The sequence below is a fragment of the Oryctolagus cuniculus genome, chromosome Y (genome assembly GCF_051225735.1).
Source record: "Oryctolagus cuniculus isolate XC-2025 breed Fujian yellow rabbit chromosome Y, ASM5122573v1, whole genome shotgun sequence".
Taxonomy (NCBI): Eukaryota; Metazoa; Chordata; class Mammalia; order Lagomorpha; family Leporidae; genus Oryctolagus; species Oryctolagus cuniculus.
The window spans coordinates 17,152,441-17,174,097 of NC_142889.1; the positions used below are offsets into that span (position 1 = coordinate 17,152,441).

Consider the following 21,657-nt stretch of genomic DNA (forward strand, 5'->3'; position numbering starts at 1 on the left):
AGCACATCAAGGTCTTCTCATCACTTGCTCTCGGGCCTCAGACTGTGTGGCCAGCAGCCTATGGAAGTGACTATGCTGAAATTGGGACTTCAAAGTTCATGGGAAATGCACAATATCTTTTAATTCCATCTTCTTATGAACTTTTTAACTAAAATATTAACATCATTGACATCAGCAGTATTGCTAAGCATTTTCTTTGATTCTTATTGATCCTCATTTTCTTCTTGCCATCTTTTAATGCTTTAAAAATTTACAATATGAAGCAGTAAGAAACAGAATTGTAAACTGGTGTAGGTGAGGGTTAATGTACTATTTATCTTATAATAAATTGAATGTGAACAGTGCTGATATTTCTTTTGCTTTCCTTTTAAGCAGAATTGAATTTCACAATGAAGATACTATTTGCAATGTTTGCATTTCCAGCAGACAACAATATAGAGTGCAAAATTAGGCACTATGACTTTGTTGGTAAACAGTGCTCAGTATCTAGGACAGAATGGAAGACCAACATCTTTAACTTCCCATTGATGAAATTTCTGATTTAAAAAATTCAAAATTTACCAACCGCAGATGTGAAGCTTTATACTATTTTTTTGACAGGCAGAGTGGACAGTGAGAGAGAGAGAGAGAGAGAGAGAGAGAAAGGTTTTCCTTTGCTGTTCCTTCACCCTCCAATGGCCGCCGCAGCCAGTGCGCTGCAGCTGGCGCATTGCGCTGATCCGATGGCAGGAGCCGGGTACTTATCCTGGTCTCCCATGGGGTGCAGGGCCCAAGCACTTGGGCCATCCTCCACTGCACTCCCTGGCCACAGCAGAGAGCTGGCCTGGAAGAGGGGCAACCGGGACAGAATCTGGCGCCCCGACCGGGACTAGAACCTGGTGTGCCGGCACCGTAAGGTGGAGGATTAGCCTAGTGAGCCGCGGCGCCGGCCCGCTTTATACTATTTTTAGTCATAATGTGCATGCTTAAAACAAGCAAATATCATTCTGAATAATGGGATGGTAAAAAAAGAGCACGGGGGTCAAAGATTTCTTAACATACATACACAAGGGAGCTTCAAGAAGGTTTATTAAAAGTAGAATTGTTTATTTTTTCAAAACTATTTAAATTCATACATAGTTTTTATTTTTTTCTTTTAGTTTTCTTTAATACCAATCTCTGACATTATAAAACTTCATTTTTGCTTTTTGTCCTTCGAGAATTTCTAAATACAAATTGAGTTAAAAGAATGTTCCAAAATCTGATATTTCATTAAAAGGCATTAAAATGTTTCTTAGGCATGAACAGATCCACTAGTCTTTTAGTTGTGGTTGTTTGGGGTTAACTGATGAAAAGAAACCAGGTAGGAAATGGCTAACAAACTGAGACTATCCTCACATGCCAAAATGCCACTATTTTTATCTCATTTGTGTCTTGGTTGGTTTGGAGGACCCTGTGCTGCTGGGTGGGCATGAGGTGTGCACTACAGGCAGGATCCTGGGATCGAGTTGCTGTACTCTGCAGTCTCCATCTTGAGGATATAGGATATTATGCTATCAAAGCATTGCAAATGGGATCAGTAAAAAAAAATATTCTTATGTTATGTTGGATCCCATGAACCTGGATGCTGGCAGGCAGACAAGAATCTGGGCCAATTGGTAGGTGTGTTCCAAGTAGGCTTTCTGAATATAACCCTGCGACTCCATCTGTGCCTTTTCCTGAAATTTTTTGGCTTGTTCAGTCAAACGTGGATGCTCGGGACTAAAGAGAACTATAACTTTAAGGTATGTATACTCATAGCTGCCTATATCCAGCTTTGCCATGCGGTTACGGAACTCCTACAGCTTCCAGATGTGCTCCATGACCTGTTTTATCTAGTAGATGGAGAGTGTGTCTTCCTGGATGCTGTTATGCAGGTGGTTTATAATGGCAGCCAGAATGGTGGAGAGTGTTGGGAAGCAAGACATCAACAGCACTGACAACTTGGAGGCTCTTGTCTAACATGGCCAAAAGACCCTTGAGGAAGGGAAGAGGGGGCTGCACACAATGAACTCTGTCCTAGTTTCACAGAACACTGCATGGAGCAATAGGGAATTTGGCTGTATGAGAAGTGCACAACATCCTCCTTTCTCAATATTGTGGGTGATTTCATGTCTGTTTCCTCTCTGACGACCTAAGTCCTTCCTGTAGTTATAGTTTTGTGGAAAACAAAGCCTCCCTGTCAAACCTCTCATACCAGACTCCATATTTCTTGTTTGAAAAAAAATTGGCTGATCTAGAGAAGATAGTCCCAGAGTCTTCACTCAGTGCCTTCAATCATTTTTCTACAGTATTTCAGACTCACTGGGTTGCTGCTTGAGAAAATAAGCAGCATAAGTTGTGCTCAATGTGGGGCTGGTACAGTTTGCATTTGCTGTCTTTTCATCATCTGTAATGCACTGCCAACCCCTGCTGCTCACTGCAGCTGTAGTCCTTGCCTTAGTCTTTCCTGCTTCTGATTGGGACAGAGGACTCATCCTGGCACACAGCACTTTCAGAGAGGAGAGAAATTCACCATGGCAGTTCGAGTAAATAGGGGTAATTGGTCCCATAAATACAGGTAGTCATGGGAAATTCAGCCACTGTGGAAAGAAGGCATTTCATAGCTATGAGAAAACGTATGCTAAAGACAAGAGGATTAAAGTGTTCACATAGTTTCAATGCCTTTCGGAAATTACTATTGTATATAATCCTTGGTTTCCTGAGGAAGGAACAATTGACCTTGAATCTTGGAAATGGACAGGAGATAATGGACATAGGGAACATAAAAAGGATAAAGTTATTCCTATTTCCTATTTTTCCTTATGGTCAGCAATATGCCAAGGTCTCAGTCCTGATGAGCACAGGATTCCAGGTAAGCCTGAAATAGCTATTGCTTCTGCCCCACCTCCTGATGCAGATTCCTTGTTCCCCAGATTTGCATTACAGGGTAAATTAGAGAAAAGCTCTGACCCAGAATCCATTCTGCCCTTGTTTAAAGCAATGTGCTAAAATGAAAAGTTGGAAGATGAAAAAACTCTGCCTCCATATATTTTCTCTGTGACTTTTACAGCTAGTAATCCTAATAAGAGCATCATCCCATAGACGTGCAAACATTATGGTGGTTCTGAAAATCAGTACAGGAAAATGGCATGCATGGATCATTTACAATGACAATGCTGGAAAATATTACCAGACAAATTTGTGTACCATAGGACTATAAACAATTGGCCCAAGCAGTTGTAAACTCAGGACAGTGGCTTCATTTTAAGGCAAAGTACTCCATGATGAGTGTGATGATTAAGCAGAGAGAAATCAGAATGGAAATATGCCTCTTACTGTTGATATGCTTCATGGTGAGGGACAATACACAGACACCCAAGAGCAAATGCATGGACCCTCTCAATATTTTGATCAAGTGTTGTTGTACACACTTAGAACAGGGAGAGCCACCCCAGATCATAGTATGGGAGAACAAAAGCTTACACACTTAAACAGAACACTGAGCTGTGAGCTGATTTTCTAGCCAGACTAAAAAGAGTGGTAGAGGGCAAGTTCCATCATATGGGTGTGGCTGATGTGCTTATCCATCAGCTAGTGTTTGAAGGGTCAAATCAAGAATTCAAAGATGCAATAGCTCCAGTTAAATATGGAAACCTGGGTTCTTGGGTCTTAGTCACAGAAGATATAGGTGTACAACCTCAGCCAATACACTGCAGTTACTATGGCTACAGCTTTGACTGAAGCTTTAAGGGATAAGCAAAAAGTGATCCATGTTAAAATTCTGTGAAATTTGGCCTCATAAAAAGGGATTACAAGGAACATCCAAAAATGCCAAGAAATTTCTGTCCCAAGTGCAAAAAGGTATATCATTGGGCAAAAAAAAAAAAAAAAAAAAAATCAAGAGCAAAATTTATTAGGGATTGTAAGCCTTTAAATGGCCATGGGGGCAGCCCTCAGCCCTGTCTCCAAGAGGGTCAGAAGCCAACAGCTCCTCAAGTGTATTGGTGATAAAGCCTTGGGCTCACTGGACTCAACTCTTGAGAACAGATAATAAGCCTTTATGAGATTAACTGTGAATGACATGGTTTTCAATGGATTGCTTGATAGGGGGCAGACTACTGTGTGATGCTAAGTGAGGAGTGGCCTCATCACTGGCCTTCAAAGCCTGAACCAATATTACATGGAGTGGGGGTGTGACACACTCTCCAGACAGGCGGCTCAACCCTTGAGTTGGGTCGACTGATGGAAATTAAGGATTTTTTTCAACCACTCATTTCTTTTTTTTTTTTTTAACCTTTATTTAATGCAAATAAATTTCCAAAGTACGACTTATGGATTACAATGGCTTCCCCCACATACCGTCCCTCCCACCCACAACCCTCCCCTTTCCCACTCCCTCTCCCCTTCCATTCACATCAAGATTCATTTTTGATTATCTTAATATACAGAAGATCAGCTTAGTATACATCAAGTATGGATTTCAACAGTTTGCTCCCACACAGAAACATAAAGTGAAAAATAATAGATGATTTTTTTTAAATGATGATGAAATCAGAGCAGACCTATTGTCATGTTTAATCCCAGTGAGAGTCAAGTTGGGAATTGATAATTTCTTTTTTTTTTTTTTTTTTTTTTTTTTTTTTTTTTTTTTTACAGAGGATCAGTTTAGTATGCATTAAGTAAGGATTTCAACAGTTTGCACCCCCATAGAAACACAAAGTGAAATATATTGTTTGAGTACTTGTTATAGCATTAAATCTCAATGCACAGCACATTAAGGATAGAGATCCTACATGAGGAGTAAGTGCACAGTGACTCCTGTTGTTGACTTTACCAATTGACACTCCTGTCTATGGCATCAGTAATCTCCCTATGCTCCAGTCATGAGTTTCCAAGGCTATGGAAGCCCCTTGAGTTCTCCGACTCTTATCTTGTTTAGACAAGGTCATAGTCAAAGTGGAGGTTCTCTCCTACCTTCAGAGAAAGGTACCTCCTTCTTTGATGACCTGTTCTTTCCACTGGGATCTCACTCGCAGAGATCTTTTGCCAGAGCGTCTTGGCTTTCCATGCCTGAAATACTCTCATGAGCTTTTCAGCCAGCTCTGAATGCCTTTAGGGCTGATTCTGAGGCCAGAGTGCTATTTAGGACAAAGAGACTTAGTACAAATTTGTGAGGAAGAGGTGTACTAGCAAGTCAGGGAGCTTGGTTCACTATGGATTATCAGGTATTGTATGATGATACTATGGATCACCAGAGAAATGGTTGCACTAGTTCATCAGTTCATATTTACCCCCAATTCTAAGGGCCACCACCAAACATATAGCTTCTTCCTTTACAGTGGACTTCAGATACCACCACATGGGTTGAGCAGTGGCCCCTGAATGAGAACTAAAGGCTTTTCAACATTTGGTTGAAGAACCAATTAAAATTGGGACCTCAGAGCTCTTAATAAAGTCATGAATAAGATGGGCACTTGAAGCCTGCACTCCTAGCTCCTCCTGCTATCCCTGCTCATTACCATATCATTATTTTGGAACTAAAAGATTGCTTTTGCTCTATTCCTCCCCATCCTAAAGACAAAGAGTGATTCACCTTTCCAGTGTAACAGTTAAATAATAGTATCCCTACACCCTGATATCAGTGGACAGTCCTCCCCATGGGAATGAAAAATAGTCTTAATATATGCCAGTATTATGTTAATAAGGCTACACAACCTTTACTTTGCCTATATCCCACAGTTTTCATTATATGGATGATATATTGGTAGGACATCCAGATGAGGATTATTTAGACAAAGTGTTTTGTGACCTTCAGGGCATGCTGTATAAACAGACTACATAGCACCAGAAAAAGTACCAAAGTAGAAACCTTTACAATATTTGGGAACAATAATTACTGACACAGCCATAAGATCTATAAAACCTCATTTGGAGTTAAAGAAAACTTTAAGGTTAAATGAGCTAGAAAAGCCCTAGGACATATTAATTGGTGTGGACCCTATTTTTCCATTACTACTGCTCAAATGAGTCCTTTATTTCAATTATTGGAGGGAGATTCCACTTTAATTCAATAGGAATGGCTACTCTTCATGCTCAGGAAGTACTTCAATTGATAAAGTTTTGGATAAAATGGAACTACATAGATAAAATCCAAGAAAAGGAAATACAATTACTTATAGTCCCTACCAAAAAAACAACCTTTGTGAATAATAAGCCAAAATTCAGAAGCAGGCATAGAGTATACCCATCTCTCTCATGTACTTCCTAACTTCATCACACCTTATTTAACTATGACTATGACTCTTAATAAGGAAGGCAGAAAAGTGTCAAGCTATTGCCGGGGTAGAGTATCATACCCTCATACTACATTTAAATAAACAAGAAGTAGAATATTTACATGAAAATGATCCCATAGGGCAAGCTACTCTACAACATTTTCTGGGAAAAATAAACTCCCACTACCCATCTAGGAAGCTGCTCACTCACCTTACTTGCAAGACCCATGTTATGCCTCAAATGCTGAGTAGACATGCTGTTCCCCAGGCTGATACCCTATGTACAAATGGTAGTTCTACAGAGACAGCAACAATGACTTGTTATAAATCAAATCAAAAACTTTCTGTCCACAAGACTTGGCATAATATTCAGGGATCAGCACAAATTTTGGAATTAGTGGGTATTCACAATGACTTACAAATGACTTCCCAAGAGGTCAATGTCCTTACTGACCCTTTACAATCCTTAGAAACTTTCTATATTAAACCAAAGAATACACCATTTGCAACTATTTTTTTACCTCTCTACAAAAATTTTTTATCACATAATAAGCCTTTTTACATCTTCCATATCAGAGTCCACTCTGGAATTCCTGGACAGCTAGCTGAATAAATGAGGCTACAGACAAACTTACTAGGATAAATATCCAATATTTAGAACAAGAAAAACTCAATCATCTGTTGCTACATCAAGATCCAACTATGCTAAATCAACAGTTTCTACAATTTACTACTCAGCAATCAAAATGTATTGTCTTGTCTTGCAACCAATACTCTCCATTAGGTCTATAAATGTCTGCCAGCCCTAGAATTTAAAAAATGCTGTTTGGCAAATGGATGCTACACATTTTCTGGAATTTGGAAAATTAAAATATGTCCATATAACTATAGATACTTATTCTAATGCCTTAATGGCCTCCACTTTGACAGGAGAAACAGCCACACACATGCAATAAGTTGTTGTATTAAATATTTCTTATTTTTAGGCATTAATTTTCAGATTAAAACAGACAATGGCCCAGTATATTCAGGTCAATGGTTTCAGGACTTCTGTAGGCAGTGAAAAATTCAACATGTCACGGGCATTCCCTATAACAGTATAATTCAAGCTATTGTGGAGCACCATCATCAGAGATTAAAGGCACACATATAAAAAAATCACAAGGGGGGAGCCCACTCTCAACATGCATTATTATCAAAAGCCTTACTAACTATTTTTTTTACCTTAAATAACAAACAAGAAGCTCCTATTATGACTCATTGGACCCCATTAGCCTCTTGAACTCCGTTACCTCAGGTACAGTGGAAGGATCTCTAAACTAATCAATGGTGTGGTCCTAGCCCATTACTAACCTGTGGCAGAGGATATGCTTTTGTCTTTCCAAAAAATGAACCCAGATCACAATGGATCCCTCTCCTACACATCCAATCACACCATACAACAGGGGATAAAGAGGCTACACATCCCCAAAACACTGAGGGAGATCAAAAGTGGGCCAGGACATGGAGAGTGCTGAAAGCACTTGTGGAACAAGCCAATAACTTAGGAAGAAGACAGGACATTTGCAAGCCTGAAAATTTATTAATATTTTAGCGACACCTATGGTTAGCAATGTAAATGTTCAAGGAGTACATCGGGCTTCTGTTCCTTACCCACCTGGTATGCATGTGCTAGAATGGTATCAGGCAGCTCCATATTGGTGTGTAAATGATACAAAGTTACATCCAGGATCTGCATAATGGGATCATGACCCTAAAATAGAACATAAATCTCCTAAGGGAAGTGACAGAGGGACTTGTTAATTATGTTCAATTGGATTGTGACAAAAATTGGAGAGATATATATGTGTCACTACACCACAATGGAATAGCTCAATGTATAATCTGTCCATGATTAATCAGTACATCTCTGGATGGTGGAGTGTTCAAAATATGCAAGGGATTGTAAATTTGACAAAATATAATTATGAATTGGCTAAAATTCATGTGGATGCTATCAATGAATCAGTGTTCACAAACCTGATTATAATTTTACTAAAGGCTTACATCAGATAAGTCTGGGGACTCTTACTTTATAGGGTGCTACCATAAATGTTCTTTGTATATTTCTTAAAATAATTTGGTGACTACTCTCTAATATTCATAAATCCCTGATGTTCACTGTGTATTATTTACAAAATAAAAACAGTGGAGAAAATGTTAGGGAACAAGACAGCCACAGTATTGACAGGTTTGAGGCTCTGTGTCTGCACATGGCCAACAGACCCTTGAGGAAGTGAAGAGGGCAGTCCTGCCCAAGTGCCTGAAAGGCTTGGACTGAACTGGCCCAGTGCATGGAGAGGAAGAACAGGAAGGACACAGACTTGCAGATGTACTGCACATTGAGGTGCTTCGGCATCAGGCTGGGCATTGTCAGCTTAAACATGAAGTATGTGTCTGAAAGGAGAGGGCCTTCAACCTCAATGACAGGTGCTTACTGGTCTCGTCTGGTGACGTGGATGCTCCCTCCTCCACTGGCGTCCATCTGTTTGATCAGGCTTGGTGGCCAGGAGCTGTCTGTGGTATTAAGTGCTTTAGCTAAGGTATCAAATGCCCTGCAATCTCACTTGCAGACTGGCCCTCTAGCTAGATTTCTGAAGTGTAACCATTGTTCAAGGATTCACTTAGGTTGACAAGGAGGTCACTACGTTTGCCAGTGTGCCTAAGCTCCCTGGCTTGTTTCTGCCTTGGAGTAATGAGAATTGTGCCATCCTGGGCTGCTAGACATTCACAAGCATCCCTGCTTCTTCTATGTCTTGTGGATATCAGAGGACTTCTCAGGTCCTTCTGGATATAGATTTTCTCAGGTGAAGCAGCACAATTGCTCAGTTTCTCCCACTGCTATCAAAGGACATCTGTTTACTCTGTACAGATTCTATTTTAATGCTCATAGCCAAGCATTTTTTCAGCTGGCAAAACTGACAGTGATTGTAGTGATGTTTGCTGATGATGAAGTCTCGGTTGCTCTAGAAATTTTTTTTTTTGCATGGTCCTTTTAAAGAAACCTTTGCAACCTTCACAACTGACAGCCACATAGTGATGGCCAGAGGCTTTGTCACCACAGACTGTACAGTACTCCACCACCTGGAGCTGCTGTAGGTCCATCCTGCCCAGAAATTGCTCCACAGAAGCAGAACCCATGACGACCTGGATCCTGCCAGGAACCAGGTTGGTGTAATGATCTGAAAGCACAGGGAGAGGCTGGCCATCCCTTAGAGATTCTGGTAGAGAGGTCTTTGTAGGTGGTAATTCAACCACTTGTGGGTCCCCATTCTGTAATGAACCAGCCCCTCCATATTTGTAGCCAAGGTGAAGCAAGATCCTTCGAGAACCTCAGGATTTGGCACCAAAGTGGCCTGGAAGCAGGTCTCATGTTGGCGGCGGGCAACCCCCAAAGAGGAGGGCAGGGCACAGTGAGACTGGGCCCCCTGAGTAGGTAGATGGCAAGAGCCTGGGGGTGCCACAGGGGTTGTGGGGAAGGAAGAAACTGTTATTGTTTTTGTCAGTGAAAGGTCAGAGTTCTTGACCCCATTGCTGTAGCCACTGCAGCCTGGGCACTGGGAGGAGGAGCATGAATGTTCTTCCTTTTCTCTGTGACAACCATGACACGTAGTTTTTCTAAAAATACATATTTTCCATGATTTCTAATCATATCATCTCAGATTCATTATGCAGATATAGTATGACTTTTTTCCCAATATTAAAACATTCTTTGTGTAGCATGGTAACCTGAATTCATGAGTTAATGGTATTTATTTTTATTAGGCAATGAAGTCCTATCCCATTTAATGAGCAATGCTTACTTCAACTTTCCCACATAACAGGAATGTTCTGGGAAGAAACCAAGTCAACATTCCTATTAACATTTCACTGATTTTTTTTAGATATACTTATTTAGCTGAAGGTCAGAGTTACAGGGAGAGATACAGAAAGACCCTGGAAGTGTGGGTTCACTCCTTGCAATGTCCAAGGTGGGTCAGGCCAAAACCAGGAGCTTCATCCATGTCTCCCACATGGGTGGTGGTGACCCACACACTCAGGCCATTTTATGCTGCTTTTCCAGGCCATTACCATGGAGATGAGTCAGAAACAAAGCCACCAGAACATAAACTGGCACCTATATGGGGGGCAGGAATTGCTGGTTGTAGCTTTACCCACTATGGCAAAATGAAGGCCCCTATTTCACTGAATTGCAGGAGACAATGGCCAGCTGTACCCAATGCCACCTCAGCTTACTTTTTAGTCTGGGTTCTCTTAGATTATCCTGGAATATTTCATTTTATCTGCAAAATATCCTTCAAAAGGAAGAAAGTTTTAAAGCTAAATCTTTATAGGTTCCAGGTAAACATGCTTGCGTGGAAGGCAGTGTGTTTGTGCACTATGTGTATCACATATTGTGTTGCTGCAGGGGTGTTTGCTATATAAAGTCCAGGACACCCTAATATTGTGTGGAACATAATTATACTAATATGTATGTTGTTTAACTGAAATTCAAATTCAACTAAATGTTCCATCTTTCTAACTCTGACTGCCTTACTCAAAAGACGCATAAAAGCTTCTCAAATTAACTAATAAAATGACAAACTGCTATCTATGTTGTATCATTGTGGTTATTTCCTTCTTGCTACCAAGTGTGTAAGGTTGCTTGGCTATCATATAAATTTCCACTCTCAACAACCATTTAACCAACTTCCCAGGTTATTACACTGATTCTTTTCTAGTCCTATCTTTAGGCTTCACAAAATGCCTCTCATAATTCTAAGTTGACTTCTACATTATTTTTAATAGAAAACTTTTATTTAATAAATATAAATTTCAAAAGTACAACTTTTGGATTATAGCAGTTCTTTCCCCCATAATCACCCTCCCACCTGCAAACCATCCCATTTCCACTTCCTCTCTCATCTAATTCTTCATTAAGATTCACCTTTAATTATCTTTATATACAGAAGATCAACTCTATACCAAGTGAAGATTTCAGCAGTTTGCACCCACACAGACACACAAAGTATAAATTACTGTTTGAAGACTAGTTTTACTATTAATTCTCATAGTAAAACACATTAAGGACAGGGTTTCTACATGGGGAGCAAGTGCAGAGTGCCTCCTGTTGTTGATTTAAGAGTGTCAATTGTTAAATCAACTCCTACATTACTGTAGTAACATTCTACTGCACAGAAAAACTTCCTTTGTCAGCTGAGGCTATTAGTAATGCTCAAGTTATGATTCCTAATCAAAGCAGAGGAAGGCAGGAACACTGCTTCCATAACAATGACTACAACTCGACCTTTTTTCAAATAGCCACAGCTCAAGCACCATGACTCTAAGAATAGGATGCCTTGTGTGAGGGAAGATTAGACTGTTTGTGCTCTTTGACCTAGTAATTTCATTTCAGGAATTTATGCTAAGGAAACAAACAAACAAACAAAAAAACACAAAAACATACGCAGATGATGTTCCTTACAGGTTTACTTGTAATAGCAATAAATCAACAAATAAATAGAAACAAAAATGGAGGCCAACATTCAAATCTCCATCAGCATAGGATTAGGTATGTCCCAGATGGTGCACCAAACAAGATTAGTTTCCTAATGGGATCTTACCCTACTGTCCAGTCTCAACAAACTATGTGATCTCAAAAAAACACCAAAGACAAAAAAGCTCTCCATGTTTCAAATCCACCAATAGATTCTCATTTTATTTTTATTAATTATTTATTCATTTGAAAAAGCAAAAATTGCATTTTAATTAAAAACAAAAATATATTCATTATATATTAATTAATTATGAACAATGGGTATTTCAAAAGTTTGAGGAAAATAGAATTTAAGCTAAATTTATTTTAGTGGAAGAAATTTTGAAATCTATGTATATATGTGCTCTTTAAAAAGTAATAGGACATGTTTATTATAAAAATCTATACATAGATTCAAGTCTTTTTCAACAAAAATATTCTCTTAATTCCATTTTGCATGAACTATTTGAAACATCATTGTCTGCATTGTTCTGAAAGATGTACACATTGTAGAATGACCAAACAGTGAATTAACACATATATCATCTTGCACATTTTTAAGAGGTAGTAGTCCTTAAATCTATTTTTTTCAACAACTTTAGAGAATACATTTTTATTAACCATAGTCACCATGTTTCACATTTTATTTATGTCCCAGCTCAATCATCTTCTATCTTTTGATTATACACGCACATTTTTCTTCTGCTAATTAAGATCTTCAACTTAATTGTCTATTGAACTTAAGTGTTCTTTTTCTAGTTTTCTTAAAGTTACCCTATTATTGTGCTTTAATATTAAATATTACCAATTAGTTATGTCTTTCAAACTACTAAAGCTAAACTAACATTTAACCCTGTACTAGGACCTGTCACATTACAACATTTTATTTTTTTCTCCAGAGCTCTTTAAAACATGAACTATTTTTACACAAAGTTTTATTTTGTACTACCTTCTTGAAATATGCTCTATGAGGTCAGAGTTTTTGACATTCAGCCCACTCCAGAATGTAGAATGAATTATAGAAAATTCAGATATATGAACTTCATTTTCAACACAAGTTAGCAATTAACAGGCAGCCCCATAAACTAAAAAACAAACTAAAACAAACAAAATAATCCAGAAAACTGAAAATCAGAGCAATTATATTTGTTATGAAAGAGTGCTTTATAGGCTGATAATGCAGAATTAGTCAGTAGTAAATACGGAAGTGTCTACCTTTGAAGGTCCTGGAAAGTTTACTTGCTTCTCTAAAAGAAAACAGGAGAGACATGGCTCAATGGGGATGTGATACATTTTGAGGGGCTACAGTCCTTTTGTAGACATGGAAAGGGTAGTTGATGGGCTGTGACTACCTGAGCATATAAGTGTAAAGAATGGGTCTCTGATGGTTGAGGCACTAATTCACCAATCAGAATAGATGGACTTCAGGAACAAAAATGGAGACATGCATAGCCTGTGATGGTTGCAGGCACATGTGGGTGGAGACACTGGGAGTCAGACAGGGCATGCACATATAGGGTTTGTAGACATGAAATGTAATAAAGTGGATACAAATAAACCATTGGTTGGAGATAATTTGTAGTCTTAGATGATTATGTCAGAATAAAACACTGAAAAGCAATCATTATAGCTTCCTTGTCAAGAATTTAAAAGAAAATTAGAAGAATATTGAATGAAGGAAAGAAAAAGTAAAAGTAGACATCTATCAAATACCATTAAAAATACCACACATAAAAAAGGATCCAATGATTTTTAAAGAAAAATGTTAATAAAGTTAATAAACCATTAATAAAGGCAATTAGGGAAACACAGGGAAAAGTAACACAAATAACCAATTTCAGTAATTATACAGAATCATCCTTTCGTAGAGGTTATAGCCCTGGCCTGAAACACTGGCATCCCATATGGGTGGCAGTTGGAGTCCTGGCTGCTCCTCTTCCCATCGATCTCTCTGCTATGGCCTGGGAAAGCAGTAGAAAATGGGAAATGACCCAAGTTCTTTGACCACTGCACCTGCACGGGAGACCCAGAAGAAGCTCCTGGCTCCTGGCTTCAGATCCGCACAGCTCTGGCCATTGTGGCCATCTGGAGAGTGAACCAGCAGATGGAAGACCTTTCTCTCTCTCTCTCTCTCTCTCTCTCTCTCTCTCTCTCTCTTTCTCTCTTTCCCTCCCTCTCACTCTCTCTCTCTCTACTTCTCTCTTTAACTTTATCTTTCAAATAAATAAATCTCTAAAAAATACATCATATTTTGAAAATTGAATTTCCAAAACACAAGTGTAACATAAAACAATATAGGGTGATTACTGACACCATAAATAAGAGTGTCAAATTGTTAAGTCAACAACAGGAGTCACTGTGCACTTACTCCTCATGTAGGATCTTTGTCCTTAGTGTGCTGTACATTGAGATTTAATGCTATAACTAGTACTCAAACAGTATTTTTCACTTTATGTTTCTGTGTGGGAGCAAACTGTTGAAATCTTTACTTAATGTATGCTAAACTGATCTTCTGTATATAAAGAGAATTGAAAATGAATCTTGATGTGAATGGAAGGGGAGAGGGAGCAAGAGAGAGGAGGGTTGTGGGTGGGAGGGAAGTTATGGGCAGGGGGAGGTCACTGTATTCCATAAGCTGTACTTTGGAAATTTATATTCATTAAATAAAAGTTAAAAAAACCATAAAACAGGAAAGCTCCTAAGTAAGTTGAATCACATTTTGAAAATCCCAAACAACCAACCAAGAAAAAAGTCACACAGTAAAAATTTCAGGTCCAGATTTACAGAATGCTCCAGAGTTTTAAGGTAGAAAAAAACAGATCTACATTTCCCAGACCTACCCAAAGTAAAAATAAGCAGAGAATATTTTTAAATTTCCTTTGGAAAATCAATGTTTCTTTGATGATGAAGCAAGTGGACCAGGCTATGAAATAAAAAATAAGTTTTTTAAAAGTATCCATTCATAAACTGAGCTATAGGTATCCAAAGCAAAGTAATAATGTAATAAATTGAACCACATAAGAAAACATCAATAGCAAGCAAGATATAATAAAAATGAAACAGTCGTTAAAGTTCTCAGACAAGTCATCCAGGTAGGTAAAATTACAGGAAGAAAATCCACATCATCATGTAGGTTACATGTTGTAAAGCATTTAATAAGGTTCAGCATCTAGTAAAAAAATTAAAAACTGCTAGCAGAACATTGAAATAATAAAAGCCAGTGAGTTCATTACTGTGATCAAGATTGAAAGGAACTTACAAAAACAGTGCAACTAGTATAGGATCACTGTATTATCCCCCTCCTGGGAGTAAACCTAGACCATGATACCTGTACTATCTCTCTTCAGCTTTCTGTTGCAGGAGTAGTCAGGGAAATAAAACAGTAAAAAGAAGCTATAAGGTGCAAAAATCAACTTCTAAGTAACAAAATGTGACTATATTGGATGCTGCTTTTATACAGAGATGAAGTCTAAAAACATACAAGGATAAATGAAATTACTGGAGAAATCAATATATAAATAATACATAAAATATATAAAATCCACTGGATTACTAAGTACAGCAAGGAATACAAAATAATATTAAAGGACAATAGGTAGACTAGAAAAAAGTCTGCAAGAGAAATGGAAAAAAGGATGAAAGTATTCAATATATTTAAGTATTCTTAAAATTAAATTAAAAAATGAATGAAAAGAAAAATTAAAAGAAAAACAAAGGCTCGGAAGGCAATAAACAGCCTCTAAATTGTAACTGACCTGAATGAAGTAGGCTGCTGCAACCCCCAGGCAGGATCCTCTCAGGATCAGGGACCAGGGAGGCAGGAGGGGCCAGCAGGTGGCAGGACCGGGAGGTGAAAACCCCTCCTGCTGCTTGGCAGGTGATGTGAGGACTCTGTCAGAACTAACCCTGGACCTGCCCCTACTTTTCTCCCTGTGACCCCTGAAGATACGAGTCTGCGCTGTGGAGGGTGCTGATTGGCTCCGTTCTGTATTACTTTGTGCGTGCCCTCGGCTACCCAAACTGTCCAATCAGGGGCGCTTGCGTAAACAATGCACAATCACGCGGGATCTTGACGCCACAGTAGTCTTCCGGTTTTGCGGTGGAGCGAGGTCCAGGAGGAGTTTTCACGGATGGGATCCTGAGAAGGTGAGGAGCGTCCGTTCTCTGTTTTCTGATCTTCCTTCACGCAGGACGCCTGGCAGAGGTGAGTGTGCGGGACAGGGAGTGCGCGGAGGGGTAGGGGGGAGTTGGCAGAAGTTGATGTTCTGCCTGGCAGGACTCGCAGGGCTCCGAAGGTTGTCCCCAGGCCTCATGTCACTGCTGGCACCTCACTTCCTTCGCCCCCCGCTGCTCCGCGGTGTAGGCCTGGACTGGCACCTGGGACTCCGGGCTTCCTGTCCCTTCCTCACAGAGACTTGTCAGCCCGGAACCATCTCTGGGCAGCTGTGTGGCAGCAGTCGCCCATCTTCCCCGATTGTGCAGTGGGGGTGAGCGGTCCTTTGGGAGAACCCGTGCTGGGGGTGGGAGGGTGCATGCAGGCGAGCAGCTGTCCTCTATGGGGTCCTCGGTTCCCCTTCTCATCCCAGGGCTGACCCTACTCTGACTATGTCAGAGGCAGGGTCTCATTTCGCAAACTCTGACCTCTCAGCATAGCTCTTTCTGGAAGTCTGATATCAGTGTTATAGACTAGGCAAGTTAAAATCAAAGCTGTGTGGTTCAAGGCTTTTGGTCCAGGTTTTAGTGGGGCAGGGGGACACTGTGTTTGATACTTGAATGTCATTTTATCACGCACACATTCCCTTAACAGGCTGTCATCTGTGTTTGAACTTTCAAAATAGAAACTTCGGTTACATTTATGAGTGTTTTAAAAAAGATTTCTGTTCCATGATTACCTTCCCAGTCCCAAAGATAAAGTAAAACTTAGATTCCTAAGTTATTTTTAATTTGTATTTTAACAAGGTAATTTTTCAAGATTATTTGAGTACAATTGACAAAATTGGTTTTTACTGAAGGCGTGCAACCTGATATTTTGATACATTACTGGAATTTCAAAAGTATATGGAAAATTAAGATTATTTTTAAACCTATTTTCACAAAACATTTGGAGTCCCCATGTGCATATATATCATGAAATTATTAGGACAATCCAACTTTCATATCCATCAACTTACATCATTCTTAAAAGAGTACTTAAGTTTTTAATAAGTTATATCTAATGCTGTATTCATCTCGTTATTGTGTTGTATATTATATCTCAAGGAGTTAATTTATCCCATAATTGTAAATGTGTATTGTTCCAGTAACATCTTTCCATTTCCTCCATTCTCAGGCTCATGGTAACCACCATTCTGTTCTGTCTTTCATTTGACTTTATTATATTCCACATATACATGAGAGTATGTGGTATTTATCATTCTCTGTAATATTCCAAATAGTGTAATGTCCACATCGGTACTTTTGGATTCAAATTGTGAAAAATGTCAGAATTTGCTTTTCTCCACATCTGATTCAGCATTTGACACTTTTGATTTTATTTTATTTTTTGATAATATCTTTTTAGCCTATGTGAGGTAGTAGGCATTATGGTTTTTATTAGCATTGCTGAGCCATTTTTCATATGATTGCTTGCATACGTTGATTGGAAAATCTGATCAAATACTTTGTCCATTTTTATTACAGTATTTGCTTTTGCAATATGTATGTTCTTTATATTATTACATTACTCTTACTATCATCTGCCAAGATTTTCTCCTATTTATTTCTTTCTTAATTTTTTCTGTTAGTATGCAGAATCTTTCTTCAGTTTTTAAAAAATATTTATTTATTTGAAAGGAGAGTTACAGAGAGACAGAAGCAGACAGACAGCAAGAGACATCTTCCATTTTCTGGTTCACTCCCCAGATGGCTGCAATGGCCAGAGCTGGGCTGATCTGTACCCACAAGTCAGGAGTTTCTTTTGGGTCTCCCAAGCACTTGGGCCATCTTCTACTGCCCTTCCAGGCCATAGCAGAGAACTGGATGGGAAGTGGAGGAGCCGGCACTCAAATCAGTGTGCACGTGGGATGCCAGCACTTTAGGGGGCAGGTTTTTATTTTTCTCTGCTATGCCACAGCTCTGGTGACATCTTCAGGTTTGTTTTAAACCTATAAACCTTTTATTTAAGATATAAAAACGTCAAGCATTTTGTAAATACAAATTTAGGAACATAGTGATCCTTTCCATCCTGGCCTCCCTCTCGGCTGCACCCCCCCACCCTTCTTCCTCTTCCCCCTCCTATTCCCAACCTTATTTTTTGCTAAGATTTATCTAAGATATATTTTCTATTAACTTTAAACACAAAAGATTAACCCTACACTAAATAAAGAGTTAAACAAATAGCATGAAAAAAAAAAAAAAAAAACAACAACACTGTTCCTCAACAGTGGAGACAAGGGCTATTCAACGTCATTACATCTCAAAGTGTCACTTGCATTTCTATAGATTACCTTTGAGGCATACTTTAGTTACCACAGATCAGGGAGTTCATTTAGTATTTGTCTTTCTGAGACTGACTTCCTTCACTGAATATAATATTTTCCAAATGAAAATGAAAGTATTCCATTTTCATTTTTTTTTGCAATCCTACTTCCTTATTTTTGCTTTTGTCACCTATGCGTTTTGTGTCATATCCAAATTATTGCTGAAGCTAAAGCCAATGGATTTGCTCCCAGTATTTAAGGAGCTTTAAGTTCTGAGATCTTCTGTGTAAGCCTTCAATCCATTTGGATTGATTTTCAGGCATGGTGTAATATAATGATTCACTTTCAGATTCTGGCATGTGGATGGCCAATTTGCCCCTGCCTCCAGTGCTGGCCCCCAAAATGTCCAATGAGTACACTCAGTGAACCCATTGTCACTTGATCAAGTGCCCCTGATGCTGTGCCTGGAGCTGAACAGTGATAAGGTAGAAACTGGCAGAGTCCAGTTTTACCATCACTTGCTATCTCATCTCCCAGGCCCATCTTGCTGTGCTCTGTTGCTCTGCCCTGTCTGTATTGGGATACCACAGAAGGGGAGAATTCAGGGAGAGGGACATGAGAAGAGTTTGGGATGATGGGGAGAAACAGACCGTGCAGTGATGCGGTTGGGCTCATGGGGCTGTGTCCCCTCTCTGCAAGCCAGAGATGTGGAGGTAATTCAAAACTTTCCTGGAGGGATGGACATTGTGTTACAACCTTTAGAATGCACATGTCCCATATTGGGGTGTCTGGGCTAAAGTTACATCTTCCACTTCCAGCTTCCTGCTAATGTGTGTTCCTGGATGGGGGGGAGTGATAGTTGAGGTAGTGAATCCTTGCCACCCACCTGAGAGACCCAGGTTGAGTTCCTGGCTTCAGCTTGGTCTGGCATGGCCATAGCTTTATTGGGCATTTGTGAAGTGAACAAATAGATGAGGGTGTTCTCTTCCTCTCTGTCTCTGTGCACATCTCTTTTTCTTCCACACTAATTAATTAATGAATTTGTAAAAACTGCATGGAATAATTGGTACCAAATCAGAGTTAAATGATAGGAGTAAGTTCCTAGTGTTACATAGCATATTGGAGTAACTATAGTCCATAATCTTATATTTTATGAACAAATAGAATTGTGAATTGTAATTTTGAGAAGGGAATGTGTTGTTTACCCTGATTTGATCAATACACATGGATTAAAAGCTCATACTGTATTCCATAGATATGTACAATTATTGTCAATAAAAAATTAAAAAACAACATTTTACTTAGTGTATAATGTTACAAGTTGTCGAAATATTTAAATTAGTATCACAATTAATGTGATCTTTGGAAGTAGTTTATTAATACAAACATAATCTAGAACACATGGACTGATATTTTGTCATGTTAAGTGGAGCAATCAGGAGACAGTATTTTACCTTAAATTAATGACTAATATTTTAAACTGTTTCATGTAAGAAAAAAAATAAATTATTTCTTAAAGTGTATATGGAATTAGAATTAGGGCAATATCAAACAAGAAATGTGGAATTAAATGTTGGGTTAATTTTGATGCAGAAATTTCTTGAAACATATGTATAGTTCTTTCATACAAAATATTGTCCCTGAATTTAAAGTCCCCTCATATTCATGCTTTCAAATATTTTTGAAGTAAAATGAACATATTTTAATTTCATGTTCCACAAAATACTTGAAGCCCCCTCATATTTATTGGTTTTTAGTTTCTTCTGTGAAGCCCAAACTCATCAGCCTGTCTGTGCAGTCCTAACTGTCCCATGTTTTCAGTGTGTGTTCCATGCTTTGTACTACTTTGGGAGTCATATAATCATAAGCACAGTATAAGATAAGCCCATTTTCATTAATTCCACAAATGTTTCATATTATTTACAGTACTTCTTCATGACTATTAGTCCCAGACAGGTCTTAATCCAAATTTTGTCTCCAGACATTGACCTTTTCTGGACTGACCCATAATTGGAATCATATAGTGTTACAGTATGTGTGGTTTTGCTTTTTATTTCTTTTCTCTCTTTTTTCCCTTTTTTGAGTTTCATTACTTTTGTAGTCTGTCATTTCATAATTATTTTTGATTTCTAAATACTATAGAATTATAAAAGATATACTACATATTGTTGTTTTTCCACATCAGTATTTGGGTTGCTTTCACATTTGGGTTTCATGAATATTGCTGAAGTGAGTATTTGGGTGCATGCGGGCTTTGTATCTTTTAGTGATGTATCTTGGAAGGAAACTGCTGAGGCAATCAATAATCCCATGTAAAACATGCTGAGAAACTGCCAAATTATTTTTCCTAGTGGTCTCACAGTTTTGTTGGAAGTTTGTTTACCTATGGCTGAATCAGTCATTTTATTGACTGTGAAGTTGGATTGTCCAGAGGCTTTGATTTGCATTTTCACAACGACTAACTTTAAGCATACCTCTTTTGTATGTGTTACTGAAATCACTGCTTCATTTTATTATGCTTTTTAATTATACTTTGTAATTTTAGTATAAAATCCATGGTCTTATTTTAATTCCTTAGTGCTATTTTCATTCTGTGATGCTACATTGAATGTTCTCATTGATTATATTTTCAGAATGTTCATTGCTACTAAACAGAAATATGATTGATATTTGAATCTTTTATATTTTGCAACATTACTGAATTTTACTTTGAGTGGGTCTATAGTGAGTTCCTTAGGATATATTTTACATACAAGATTATGTGTTAGGCATTACAAGCCAAGTTTGCTCTTTTGTTTCTAATTTGGAGAGTTGAATTGTTTATTATGAGGTCTTTAGCAGAATCCTCTAATACACTGTTGAGTAGAACTTCTAAGAGTATTTGTGGTTTGTTTTCATCTTATAGGAGTTTACTGTAGATTTCCCATAGGTGCCCTTCTTGAAGTTCTCTTCAATTCCTAGTTTGTTTAGGGTTTTAATCATAAACTGCATTAGTCAAAAATTTTCCTCTATCAATGAGGTTATCAAATTTTGATTTCCTTTTATTAGCATAAATTATTACATTAATTATTTGTCTGTAACATTTTCTTTGTTTATATTTGAGAACTGCATAGAGATAGAGCTCCTACCTTTTGGTTCACTCCCCAAATGTCTACAGTAACCAGGTCTGGGATAGAACTGAGACCAGAGCCAGAAGCCAGAAACACAATCATGGCCTCCTATTTGGCTGTCAGGGAGCCAGTTGTACCATCACCACTGCCTCCTAGAGTCCAAATTGACAAGAAACTGGAGTCAGGAGTCAGAGCTAAACATTGAACTGTAATATGGAGTGAAGGCATCTTAGCCAGCATCTTAAATGATGGGCCGAATG

At 38.5% G+C, this 21,657-nt stretch overlaps 2 pseudogenes; both read right to left on the reverse strand.

The window, feature by feature from the left end:
• Window positions 1–1,462: 1,462 nt before the first annotated feature.
• On the reverse strand, window positions 1,463–1,946 carry LOC149119297 (nuclear receptor subfamily 2 group C member 2 pseudogene; annotated as a pseudogene).
• Window positions 1,947–8,442: 6,496 nt separating this feature from the next.
• Window positions 8,443–9,918, reverse strand: LOC149119298 (nuclear receptor subfamily 2 group C member 2 pseudogene; annotated as a pseudogene).
• Window positions 9,919–21,657: the final 11,739 nt, after the last annotated feature.